Source organism: Cavia porcellus, unplaced genomic scaffold (assembly GCF_034190915.1).
Source record: "Cavia porcellus strain 051 isolate PalLab524CR breed Dunkin Hartley unplaced genomic scaffold, mCavPor4.1 scaffold_9, whole genome shotgun sequence".
NCBI lineage: Eukaryota > Metazoa > Chordata > Mammalia > Rodentia > Caviidae > Cavia > Cavia porcellus.
Window position 1 is genome coordinate 4,635,509 of NW_026947492.1, and position 13,254 is coordinate 4,648,762.

Below are 13,254 nucleotides of genomic sequence, written 5' to 3' on the forward strand. Positions count from 1 at the left end.
GATTGCCAGACATTGCCAGACCCCAGAGAGATTGCCAGATCCTGGGGACTATGCCGGACCCTGGAGGGTCGGGGGATCTCTCCCTGCATTCTTAAAATAAAGGTCATTTATATTTCATACTTCTTATCTTTTCAGCCGTGCCATAATTCTATCAAAACTTAAGATAGACTTTCAGATTGTAAACACAGAATTACAGCTAGTGATAGCAAAAGGTAAGATCTCTTAAAAATAACAAGGAACAAGGAAGTAACAATTCAATGGCTACGACATGAGTAAAGAAAAATAATTTAAGAATGATAGGTGTCGGTGAAAAAGCAACACTCAACACAAATGACATAAAAAGATTATTTATAGAGGTACTAGGAAAAAACTTCCCAAGCATGGAAAAATGGTCTTACACACAAATAACTGAGGCATATTGAACTCCAACTAGTCCTAATCAAAATACACCAAGACATATAATCAAGATCCCAGAAATTCAACACAAGCACAGAATATTAAAAGCTGTTAGACAAAAGAAACAGATCACTTATGTAGTGGTTGATTGCTTGTGTCAATCTGAGACAGTTAGAAGCTAACTAAATGGGTTTAGCAATTCTACACCCCAAAATGTAGAAGAAGACCCACCTAGGGTGGGTCATCACCTCGAGGTATAAAAGGGGAAGAGGAAGGCTGAATCCATTCCATTCTTGGGAGAAGCTCCAGTCTTTGGCTTTGGTTTGGAGTCATCTTCTGGCTTCCAGTATAGACTCTTCAGCTTTCCAGTGTAGACACTGCAGCCTTTCATCACAGAGCTTTCAGCCTTCTGTCGCAGATGCATCAGCCTTCTGGTGTGGACTTGCACAAGACACTAGGGTGAACTCCAGGCCTTGGATTGAATCCTTCGGCCTACAGTGCATAGACACCCTCTGCATGCTTCCTCATCGGACTCTGGTACTGACTATCCATAAGCCAATCTTGTTGTTTCTGTATATCCCGGGTTATATCTGTTCTCTCTGGTAAAACCCTGAGCAATACAGATTTGGTACCAGGAGTGGTCCTAGTGAAACAGAATCATAACAATGGCATTCTTTAATGGTGTTAGAGCTTCCTGGAGTTGGCTCTTCAATTTGGTGAGACCTGAAGACACCAAGTTCTCTGCTTCTACTTCTGTAGAACATACTGATAATCCTTGGCATAAACTGTTTAAACTAATACGTCTCATGGATCCATTTGATTATCCTAATTCATCAATTGTGAGATGTCAGAAATTTAGTGACTCTGTACAAAACAACTTTGAAGATCTTTGGCACAGTAGACAATATATTGATGCTGGATGGCTGGTCTTAGCCTCTTTGGACAAACTCCCATCTCCAGAAACAGATAAGAAATTTAAAAGTTTCTCAGTGTGTCATGAGTGAAAATTTCCTCTTTTTAGGTGCAAAGCTGAGATTGCAGAAACCCAGACACAGTCCCTCATAATTCGATTGGCTGAACTACAAGGTAAATTTAATGCTCAGCCTCGAAGCATATCAGGAGCAAAGGTGAGGGCACTGGCTGGGAAAGAATGGAATGCCATAAATTGGGATGGAGATGTATGGGAGGACTCTGAGAAAACTGAAGATCCAGAATTTCTGGATGCTAATGAAGTTATTTTGCCTGAGGGAGAGATTTCCCCACCTGAAGTGGCAGAGGCGTCACCCCCTCCACCCCCTGCTGTGTGGAGTCTCCTAGCATACTTGGGGAAGCTAATGCTATGTTGACTAAACGGGATTATGCTGCTGCTCCTCAGGACACACGACTCACCCTTAACACTCGTTTTTGGCCTCCAGGCCCATAACCAGGCTCAAATCACAGAAAGCGCCTATAGGTGAGATACATAGTGTGACCCATGAAGAGGTTCGCTATACTCCCAAAGAGCTTCTTGAGTTTTCCAACTCTTATAGGCAGAGGCCTGATGAGCAAGCATGGGATTGGATTTTACAAGTGTGGGATAATGGTGGCAAAAATATATATCTGGATCAGGCTGAATTTGTTGATATAGGCCCATTAAGTAGGGATTCTGAATTTAATGTCATAGCTCGTGGAATGAAGAAAGGTGCTAATAGTTTATTTGGATGGTTGGCAGAGATATGGATCAAAAGATGGCCCACTGTGAATGAGTTAGAGATGCCTGATATTCCATGGTTTACTATTGATGAGGGGATTCAGAGGCTCAGGGAAATGGGAATGCTGGAGTAGATCTGTCAAGTTAAACCTAATCCTCCACATTAGGATGATTCAGAAAACATACCTTCACCAGCACCTTGGGAAACAGATTTGTGAGGGGAGCACCAGCATCCCTGAAGGGCCCTGCTATTGCTCTTTGCATGCCAGACCTTACAGTGGGGACTGCAGTTACTCAATTAGGACATTTAAGGGCAATGGGCTTGATTGAGTCCTGGAGTGGCAGAGGTCAAGTGGCGGCACTTAATCGCCAAAAGTAATGGACAGCAAAGGCGGAACAATGACCAGAATAATCTAACATGTGCAGACCTCTGGTGTTGGCTGATTAGCCATGGCGTTCCTAGAAGTGAAATAGACAGGAAGCCTACAAAATTTTTACTAGATTTATATAATAAAAAAAATTACGGGCAAATGAACAGAACTTTACATCAAATCATGGCAACAGGGAATCATGGCCCCTCAACCAGTTCCCAGATCTGAGCCAGTTTACAGACCCAGAACCCCTTGAATGATGGGGAGGCCTGGTCCCCTTGGAGAAGGACTCTGATGCACCAAAAATTTACAATGTAAATCTTTCTCCCATCCTTCCCCAGAGGGACCTAAGGCCTTTTGCCCGAGTGACTGTCCACTGGGGGAAGGGGATTACTGGACATTGGTTCTGAACTAACACCGATTCCAGGGGATCCAAAACGTCACTGTGGCCCTCCAGTAAGAGTAGGGGCCTATGGAGGTTTAGCAAAGGTCCGACTTACAGTGGGTCCAATAGGTCCTCGGATTCACCCTGTAGTTATTTCCCCTGTTCCAGAATGTATAATTGGGATTGATGTACTTAGTACCTGGCAGAATCCTCACATTGGTTCCCTAACCTGTAATATGAGGGCTATCATGGTTGAGAAGGCCAAATGGAAGCCACTAAAGTTGCCTTTGCCTGGTAAAATAGTAAACCAGAAGCAGTATCGCATTCCTGGAGGGATCCAAGAGGTTACTGCCACCATCAAGGACTTAAAGGATGCAGAGGTGTTGTGCCCACCATATCTCCATTTAACTCTCCCACTTGGCCTGTGCAGAAGACAGATGGGTCTTGGAGAATGACTGTGGATTACCGTAAACTGAATCAAGTGGTGACTCCAATCGCAGCTGCAGGACCAGACGTGGCTTCCTTGCTTGAGCTGATTAACACATCTCCTGGTACCTGGTATGCAGCTATCGATTTGGCAAATGCCTTTTTCTCCATACCTATCCATAAGGATCATCAGAAACAATTTGCTTTTAGCTGGCAAGGCCAGCAATATACCTTCACAGTCTTACCTCAGGGGTATATTAACTCGATAGCCCTATGTCATAATTTGGCTCGAAGGGTTCTTGATCCCTTTTCTCTGCCACAGGATATCACACTGGTCTATTACATTGATGATGTTATGCTGATTGGGCCTAGTGAGCAGGAGGTAGCAACTGCACTGGATTCCTTAGTAAGGCATTTGAGAGCCAGAGGATGGGAAATAAATCCAACAAAAATTCAAGGTCCCTCTACTTCAGTGAAATTTCTAGGAGTCCAGTGGTATGGAGCATGTAGAGATATCCCTTCTAAGGTAAAAGATAAATTGTTGCATCTGGCTTCTCCTACAACTAAAAAGGAGGCACAACGCTTAGTGGGCCTATTTGGATTTTGGAGGCAACACATTCCTCATTTAGGTGTCTTAACCTGTAATATGGTTACTGCCACCATCAAGGACTTAAAGGATGCAGAGGTGTCCCATTTACCGAGTGACTCGGAAAGCTGCTCATTTTGAGTGGGGCTCAGAACAGGAAAAGGCTTTGCAACAAGTCAAGGCTGCTGTGGGTCTGCTCTTCCACTGGGGCCGTATGATCCAACAGATCGAGGTGTCAGTAACAAACAAAGATGCTGTTTGGAGTCTCTGGCAGGCCCCCATTGGTGAATTACAGCGGAGGCCTTTAGGATTTTGGAGTAAGGCTCTGCCATCGTCTGCAGACAACTACTCTCCCTTTGAGAAACAGCTGTTGGCCTGCTACTGGGCCCTAGTGGAAACTGAACGCTTGACTATGGGACACCAGGTCACCATGCGACCTGAGTTGCCTATCATGGCCTGGATATTATCTGACCCACCAAGTCATAAAGTTGGACATGCCCAGCAACAGTCTATCATTAAATAGAAGTGGTATATTCGTGATTGAGCCAGAGCAGGCCCAGAAGGTACAGTAAATTACATGAGGAAGTTGCCCAAATACCCATGGCTCCTATACCTGCTATGTTGCCTTCAGTTCTCCAGCATGCACCTATAGCCTTGTGGGGTGTTCCATATGATCAGTTATCAGAGGACGAGAAGACTAGGGCCTGGTTTACGGATGGCTCTGCACGTTATGCTGGCACCACCCGCAAGTGGACAGCTGCAGCATTACAGCCCCTTTCTGGGACATCCTTAAAAGACAGTGGTGAAGGGAAATCCTCACAGTGGGCAGAACTTCGAGCAGTGCACTTGGTAGTACATTTTGGCTGGAAAAAGAAATGGCCAGATGTGAGATTGTATACTGATTCATGGGCTGTAGCCAATGGTCTAGCTGGATGGTCAGGAACTTGGAAGGAACATAATTGGAAAACTGGTGACAAAGATATTTGGGGAAGAGGTATGTGGATAGACCTCTCTATATGGGCAAAGGATATGAAAATATTTGTTTCCCATGTAAATGCTCACCAAAAGGTAACATCAGCAGAAGACAACTTTACTAATCAAGTGGATAAAATGACTCGTTCTCTGGACAGTAGCCAACCTCCTTCTTGAGCCACCCCAGTCATTGCCCAATGGGCCCATGAACAGAGTGGCCATGGTGGCAGGGATGGAGGGTATGCATGGGTTCAGCAACATGGACTGCCACTGACCAAGGCTGATCTGGCTACAGTCACTGCTGAATGCCCACTATGCCAGCAGCAGAGGCCAACACTGAGTCCCCGATATGGCAGCATTCCCCGAGGTGATCAACCTGCAACTTGGTGGCAGGTTGATTATGTTGGACCACTTCCATCATGGAAGGGACTGCGCTTTGTCATCACTGGCATAGATACCTATTCTGGATATGGCTTTGCCTTTGCTGCACGTAATGCTTCTGCGAAGACTACCATCCGTGGGCTCACGGAATGCCTTATCCGTCATGGAATTCCACATAGCATTGCCTCTGACCAAGGGACACATTTCACAGCTAAAGAAGTGAGACAGGGGGCATATGCTCATGGAATTCACTGGTCCTACCATGTCCCTCAGCATCCAGAAGCAGTTGGATTGATAGAAAGATGGAATGGCCTTTTGAAGACACAATTACAACACCAGCTAGGTGGCAATAGTTTGCAAGGCTGGGGTAAAGTACTTCAACAGGCTGTGTATGCTTTGAATCAACGTCCATTATATGGCACTGTGTCTCCCATAGCCAGGATTCATGGATCCTGGAATTAAGGGGTGGAAGTAGGAATGGTGCCACTCACCATCACCCCTAGTGATCCACTAGCAAAATTCTTGCTTCCTGTCCCCACGACTTCATGTTCTGCTGGCCTAGAAGTTTTGGTTCCAGAGCGGGGAAGGCTTATACCAGGAAACACGACAATGGTACCATTGAACTGGAAGCTAAGACTTCCCCCTGGTCATTTTGGTCTCCTCATGCCTCGGAGGAAACAAGCTAAAAGGGAGTCACAGTGTTGTCAGGGGTGAGTGATCCACACTATGAAGGGGAAGTTGGACTACTACTCCTCAATGGAGGAAAGGAAGAATATACACGGAGTGCAGGAGATTCCTTAGGGTGCCTTTTAGTACTACTACGCCCTGTCATTGAGGTCAATGGAAAATTACAGCAACCTAATCCAGACGAAGTGACAGTGGTCCAGAACCTTCAGGGATAAAGGTATGGGTCACTCCACCGGGGAAAGAACAGAGACCTGCTGAGGTGCTTGCTGAAGGCCAAGGGAATACAGAATGGGCAGTGGAAGAAGGAAGTTCTAAATACCAGCTACGACCCCATGATCAGTTACAGAAAAGAGGATTATGATTACTATTTCTCCCCACATACGGTTCTAATGTAACATAATGTTAGACGTAATGCTGTGTTTTGGGAAGTGTTAAACTTGTGTTATAATGTTAAGCTTATGAACTGATAAGGAGTAAGCATCAACCAAAGAAAAGTTACATTGTGTATTTTGGTAGGAGAACTGTTGTGTTTCTGTTTGTACAAGGGCAGTTATAACATGTTAGGTGCGATTATATGCATGTTTGTTTATCTGGAACTAAGAAATGTGTCTGGTTGCCAAGCTGACAAGGGGTGGATTGTAGTGGTTGATTGATTGTGTCAACTTGAGACAGTTAGAAGCTAACTAAATGGGTTTAGCAATTCTATACCCAAGGATGGAGAAGAAGACTCACCCTAGGGTGGGTCATCACCTGAGGTATAAAAGGGGAGGAGGAAGGCCGAATCCATTCCATTCTTGGGAGAAGCTCCAGTCTTTGCCTTTGGTTTGGACCTCGCCTCCTGGCTTTCAGTACAGACTCTTCAGCTTCCCAGTGTAGACTCTTCAGCTTTTCATCACAGAGCCTTCGGCCTTCTGTCTCAGACCCATCAGCCTGCTGGTGTGGACTTGCACAAGACACTAGGGTGAACTCCAGACCTTGGAGTGAATCCTTCGGCCTCCAGTGCATAGATACCCTCTGCACGCTTCCTCATCGGACTCTGTGACTGACTATCGTAAGCCAATCTTGTTGTTTCTGTATATCCTGGGTTATATCTGTTCTCTCTAGTAAAATCCTGACCAATACAGCCTATAAAGGAAAACCCATCAGAATCATGGCAGACTTCTTGACATAAATGATCAAGTCAAGGAGAGTTTGGAGTGAAGTATTTCAAGTCCTGAAGGAAAACAACTTCCAACCCAGATTGATGTACCCTGAAAAACTTTCAAAATTAATGGAGAAATAAGATACTCCTATGACAAAAAACAACTGAAGGAATCCATGACCACCAAACCAACCTACAAAGAATACTGAAGGACATTCTAGAGAGAGATAAAAATGACCACGGGTCCAGGAACAGCAGCAGAGGGGGATTGCCAAGTGTGGCAGGCAGTTGAACAGAGAGGAAAAGTCGGGAGCCAACCACAAGAAAATGGCAAGCCAGAGACGAGCCAGTGCATGCTGGCCGTAACCATTAGTGTAGGTGGCCTCAAGTCACTAATAAGAAATACAGGCAGAGTGGATCAGGAGACAAGATTCATCAATATGCTTTATACAAAAAATACATTTAACACAAAAGGACATTCATAGACTGAAACTCAGAGAGAAACAATGCTCCATATGATAGGGAAGCAGAAAAAAGCAGGGGTAGCCTGCCATCAACCGCAGAACGGATAGGAAAGATATGGCATGTTTATATGGAAAGCTACTCAGCTATAAAGAAGGATAGTCACGAGGCTTTCCTAGGTAAATGGATGCAACTTGAGATCATGCTTATGGGTGAAATGGTTTGGATTCACACGATGAACATTGTGTTGTCTCCCTAGTGTAAAAAGCTGAAGAAGTTAGTGGGATCCAAAATGTACACTAGGTATTGTGAAAGTGAGGGGGGTGGGGGAAATGCCTAAAAAGGGAAAGTGGTAGCCATTGTTGATTTCGCATTGTCTTTTTTGGAGGCCTGTATTGCATTCACTGTTTTATTTTGATTGACTCTATTCTGTTTTATTTGGTTTCGTTTTTTCACTTTAAAATTTTAAAAAAAGTGGTTTTGTTGTTGTTTGGTACTGGGAGTCATACTCAGGGCCTTGGGCTTGCCAGGCTGTGCCACAGAACACAAGTGATTTCTTACCTTTGCTGGAAAACTTCACAGCATTGAGACCATTTGAGCAGCATCAGAAGGGAATATCAGAGTCCATGCAGTGCGGAGGAAGATATGTGAGGGGCAAGAAAGATGGCTCACTTGGATGGCGGGTAACAGCCACATCTGGGAAGCTGGAAGGAAACACTTGTACCCCTGCCTCTCCATCTGCCACCTATGTAACCTCCAACCAATGCCACGAACTGCCATCTCCTCATCCATAAAAGAGTGGTACCATGTGTCCCATCAAGTTGTTGGGAGCTTTTGAGGAGAAGATACAGGCAAAATACGATGCCTTGTCCAGAGAAAGCGCTCAATGCCTGCTTTGTTTTCCGTACTATTATTGCTGGAAGCAGGCCACTGAGGCAGTGCCCCAGAGCTGCCCACGCCTCCTCCAGAGAGGAACTCCATCTGCCAGGCCTTGTCCCTCCTTGAGCAACGCAAGGTGAGTCAGGGCTCCACGTGCTTCAGCTGGGCATCAGAATGTGGCCTGCCCGGCTGGCAATAAATCTTCCACCCAGCTGGGCTAGCTAAGGGGAAGTGGGAAGGGAGGACAACGAGTTCCATTTGCTTGTGAAACTTGTAACTGAAGGCCCTTCCCTCAGTCTGCAGAGCAGGAGCAGGGTGGGGACCTGGTGCCTGAAGACTCCACTGCAGAATGAAGAATGGGAGGAGGCCGTGGCTCCTTGCAGGCTCCAGAAGTCTTTGGGTCCACCCCCCTTTCCCAGGCAGGACATGAGCTCTTCCATCCCCAGAACCTTTTGATGAGGTGACAGGTGGGTTTGGCCCGTGGAGAGGCAAGCAAGGCAGAGGAAAGGGCGCCCTTGCTCAGGATGCGCCCAGTTTGCCTGTGACTGAGGTCATCCTGGCTCTCACCTCTGCTGCCGTGGGGTCTACATGGATGTCCTGTCTCTCCTTTTGTACTCTACATCTCTGCTGCCCTCCCTTTTGTTTTCTAAACATGAAACGACTCCAACTCTCTGTCCTTTGGTTTTCCCTGTCCAGTGCAACTGTCTTCCAGCTTAGGAGCTCTGGAGAAAAATGTGCAGGGGAGGGCTGTGCCCCGAGGCACCCTGTGTGGGGACTTTCAGCTGTGTCCAGCTGTCCTCTTTTCTGGCTATCTCTGAGTGTTCCCTTCGTTCTCTAGATTCCTAGTGCTGACCTGACCTTGACGTGTCTCATGCCTCTGGCTCTCGTCTCTTCTGGTTGTCTGTTTTCTGGGTTTCAGCTGCAAAGACAGGTTGTGGGAAGGTGAATGGGAGTGGGACAGGGCCCTCCCAGAAGAGACCAAGACACATGTCAGTCTTGTCTGTATTCATGTATCTTCTCACACCCCCTGGATATTCCCTGTCTGGACCTACACCACGAATTCCTAGAAATTTGTTCCTAAGACAGTGGTATCGTCTTGCTCAGCAATCAGAGTTGAAGGTGGGAACGGGGGCCAGCTCAGGCCCAGCGTCTAGATCTGGGCCCTGTTTAGAGCCAGTAAGGCCAAGGCCACAAGTCCGTAGGCTTCACCTCCTCACCCTCCTTGCTCGATCTGCTGCCTTTCATTTCTAGACTCCTCACACAGACCTGGGTTCCCTCAATGGGACCCTGACATTTCATCCTCATCTCCATTTGTCTCATGTTTTCTGAGTTGTTCTTGAAGGAGCTTGGGTGTGAGAGTTGCTTTCAAATCATTTCTGTTTGATCTTCCAGCATGTGACCTGCTGAGTCTTAGTATTTTTTTTTTTTCATTTGCAATGTCTGCCTTCCATCCCTGCTGTGAGAATTAATCAATTCCAGGATTCTTTTTCTTGAGGGCGTAGTTGGATACTGTAATATGTCTTGAGGGGAAGAAAGACACAAAGACCAGTAGCTGATCCTTCCTTTGAAATACCTTTTGGTTCGGTTTTGGAAGGTAGTCTATCAGCGGATAATTGCAAAACAGTGGGTAACTGCTAAGGTAGAGAGGAGCAGAGGATGCCTTAGGAGCACAGAGGAAGGCAGCAGTGCAGGAGCAAAGGGCAGACGAGGTGTTCTGAAGGATGGGGGAGGCTGGGTGTGGATGTTTCTGGAGGAGAGAAGTACAGAGGTGTGAAACGGCAACTGACTAACAGGCGATAAATATTCAAGCCAGAGTGACAGGTGCTCGTGCTGGCCAATGAACAGGGGCCAGTCATGGGAGGCCTAGCAGGTCATGCCGAGAAGTCTGAACCTTGCTCATAGGCAAGAAGGAGAGTTACACGGCAAGATCTGAATTTAGACAGATTACTTTCGCAGCTAGATTGGGGAATGGATGCGAGCATGGAAAAATCTGGAACCAGGAGTCCAATTAGGAGGTCGTGATAATATTGATGTTCCGATAAGTGATAACACAGGACAGTTGGCAGGTACAGGAGAAATTTAAAAAGCAAAGGCAAGGAAGAGCAGACCTCAGAAGTAGACTGCTGGAGGAAGGGTGGAGCCCAGGATGGCTCCAGGTGCCCTGCTTGCCTAGGCAGGTGCCTGGTGGTGCTTTTGACTAAGGCGGAGATCACAGGAGCAGCAGGGCTGGGCCAGGGTGGAGATGATGAGGTAGCTCTCTGACAGGCCTAGTTTGAGGCACTGTGGCAAGGCCCACATGGAAATGTCCAGCATGCAGTTGTCTATGCAAATCCCACTTTCGGGAAGAACTTCCAGGCTGGGGGTATAGATTTGGTAGTTGTCCGAATGTAGGAGTCAGTGAAAACTTGATCAAGGGATGCTGCTGTACAAAGACATTATGAAGGATGCGGAAAGCAATGGCAGAAGGACTGAGACACAGGGAAGCAATGGGGAGCTGGAGGCTGGAGGAGGCGTCCAAGGCGGGGGCCCACAGTGTAAGCGTGTCAGTCACCAGAGGTGAATGGCCTCAAGGCAGAACGAGCAACAGGGCCAAACGCAATAGGCTCCATAATACAGAAAATTAGCCCCTGGATCTGGTGGGGGGAAGAGTGAGTTCTGACAGAGGGGTGGGAAGCTCAGAGACTACAACAGGTTGAATTAGGAAGTCAAACCAGTGGGGAGAGAGCACACGTTTTAGTACAGAAAGAAGGTGATGGGTAAAAAGGGGCTGTGGAGGCCCAGAGAAATGGAACTCTCATTTATTTTAGTTTTGTGTGTATGTTTCTGAGTCAGAGTCTCTCTGTGTAATTCAGGCTGGCCTTGAACTCACTACGTAGCCCAAGCTTCAAGCTCACCCATCCTCCTGCCTCAGCCTCTCGAGGGCGAGGATGCCGGAGCCCACAACCCTGACTGTGTCTGCTAAGGGCCTTCCACGCACTGCCTTGCTAACCCTGATCTAACTCTTTCCTCATACAAAGACTCCTCAGAAGTGAGGGTGGGGCGGCAAGAAAGGGGTGAGGATGGAAACCTTTATTACCTTATTAATAACTTATTATCAGTTAGCTCTAGATTTATCAACGGAGCTTTGGTTCACGAACTCAATTCTTTGCATCATTCTGGCCACAAACCAAATTGGACGAGAACCAGATCCAATTCAGTGGTTAGGGTCCATGCTGGTCTTACAGGGAAGTTTGGTTCGGTTGCTGTCTAATTCAGTTTGAGACCAGAATCATGGGGAGAATTAAGCTTGTGGACTGAGATGCCACTCTGCTTAAGCCAGGTTCAAATCCTTGTGGTCCGGCCTGGCCTGCCTCGCTCCCGGCATCATCTGCAGCCCTCTTGGAATCGCAGACTGTAGTCGGCTCAGCAGAGTTAACTGAGCAAGTGTTTACTTGGCTGTGCTGGGAGGTAAGATGACATGGCTCAGTGAGCAGTCTGTGGGGGAGTCAGGGGATGTCGCTGGTGTGAGAAACGCCTGAGAGCAGGAGAGAAGGAGGCCCTGCGGGCTGTTCAGCTGCGCAGAGGACTGAGCTGGCTGTTTCCCTTTCCCCACAGACAACAAGCGGAAAGGAAAAACAGCAGCAGCTGCCAGTGAGCTGAACCTGGCGGCTCGAGTGTGAGCTCTCAGGAGGCTCAGGAGGCGTGGCTGATGCTGACCCTGTGGCCTGCGTCCTGGGAAGGCGGCAAAGCGACCTGAACACCAGTGAATGAGCACAAAGAATAAAAACCAAAGTCTGAACCCTTGAGTTGCTAACAGGATTATTCAGCCGCCTGTACGAACTGTCAGATGAAACTCCTCTGACCCTGAAAGGGGAAGGCGGTGGGTTAGGCTGAAAACTAATGGCAGTGTTTGTAATGTGTATGAACCGGCTTTATCACCTTGTGTCCAAATAGCTGGCCCGTCTTTCCGTGTTTCTGGGGGCCTAAGGCAGGTAGAGAACCAGGCACCGTCCCCTAATTTACATTGCTGAAGAAGTAGGTGCAGATTGTGAAATCATTCCCTGAGAGGTGGGTGAGCTCCCATCCCTGCCCCACAACGCCCAGGGGACCTGGGGGCAGAGGCAGGGGAGGAGAAACAGTGCAAAACACCTTCTCCTATTGTGCTTTTCCATCTCCCCAACTAGATTTGAAGTCGGTAGGGGATCAATTCTGCGCCCTTTTTTTGTAGCCACTGTGGTGCCTTCATGGAGTAGGTGGTCAGCCCGGTGTTTGTTTGCTGTATTCATGTAAATGCTTGTGTATGTGAGGTACCTGGTAGTTGCTAAGTGAATAAACTTAATATGGCCTTTTTCGGACCTCATTCTTTTATTTCTTCATTTTTCTGATTGTCTAAGTGCTTATTAAAATAAATTATCAAATGGTTGATGATTTTACAGAAAAGTTCTACTTCATTAACAATCAAAATGTTTCACTTGTAGCAGAGGTTAATACAATAAAATCATTGCTAGTGTTAATAGTTGCACAAATGGGGCGTTTATAAATTATTAAAGAAGAATAGCTTTTTGATTTTATGCTAGGGCAGCTTGACAGTATTTAATAGATTTAAGGATGCATGTCCTTAGGCCAAAATGTTGGATGGCTGTGAATTTTCTCTATGGGAATAATCAGTGCTGAAAGGAAAAACCTCATCTGGAGGAAGACATCACGGTGTTATCCGTGATAATGAAAACTGAGAGCGTCTTAAGAAGAGACTATGTGATCAGTATCTTCAGGCTACTTCTGATGACGTAATAGGAAAGCATTTTTAAAAATGAGAGCTAGCTGTGGTGGTGCATGCCTGTAATGCCAGCGCTTGGGAGGCCAAAGCAGGAGGTTCACTGTGATTTGAGGACACCCTGG

At 46.7% G+C, this 13,254-nt stretch overlaps 1 long non-coding RNA gene across 6 annotated transcripts in view; it reads left to right on the forward strand.

Moving 5' to 3' along the window:
* LOC106028274 (uncharacterized) overlaps positions 1 to 12,710 on the forward strand; it is a 40,891-nt gene extending 28,181 nt beyond the window's left edge. For 2 of the 6 annotated variants that reach the window (XR_010049624.1, XR_010049621.1), the window contains exons 3-5: positions 1,418 to 8,512; positions 8,673 to 8,843; positions 11,971 to 12,710. This is a non-coding gene — a long non-coding RNA (uncharacterized LOC106028274). Of the gene's footprint in view, positions 1 to 1,417; positions 8,513 to 8,672; positions 8,844 to 11,695; positions 11,824 to 11,970 lie in introns of all 6 variants that reach the window. The other 4 variants (XR_010049625.1, XR_010049623.1, XR_010049622.1 and 1 more) reach the window with 3 other exon arrangements.
* Positions 12,711 to 13,254: the final 544 nt, after the last annotated feature.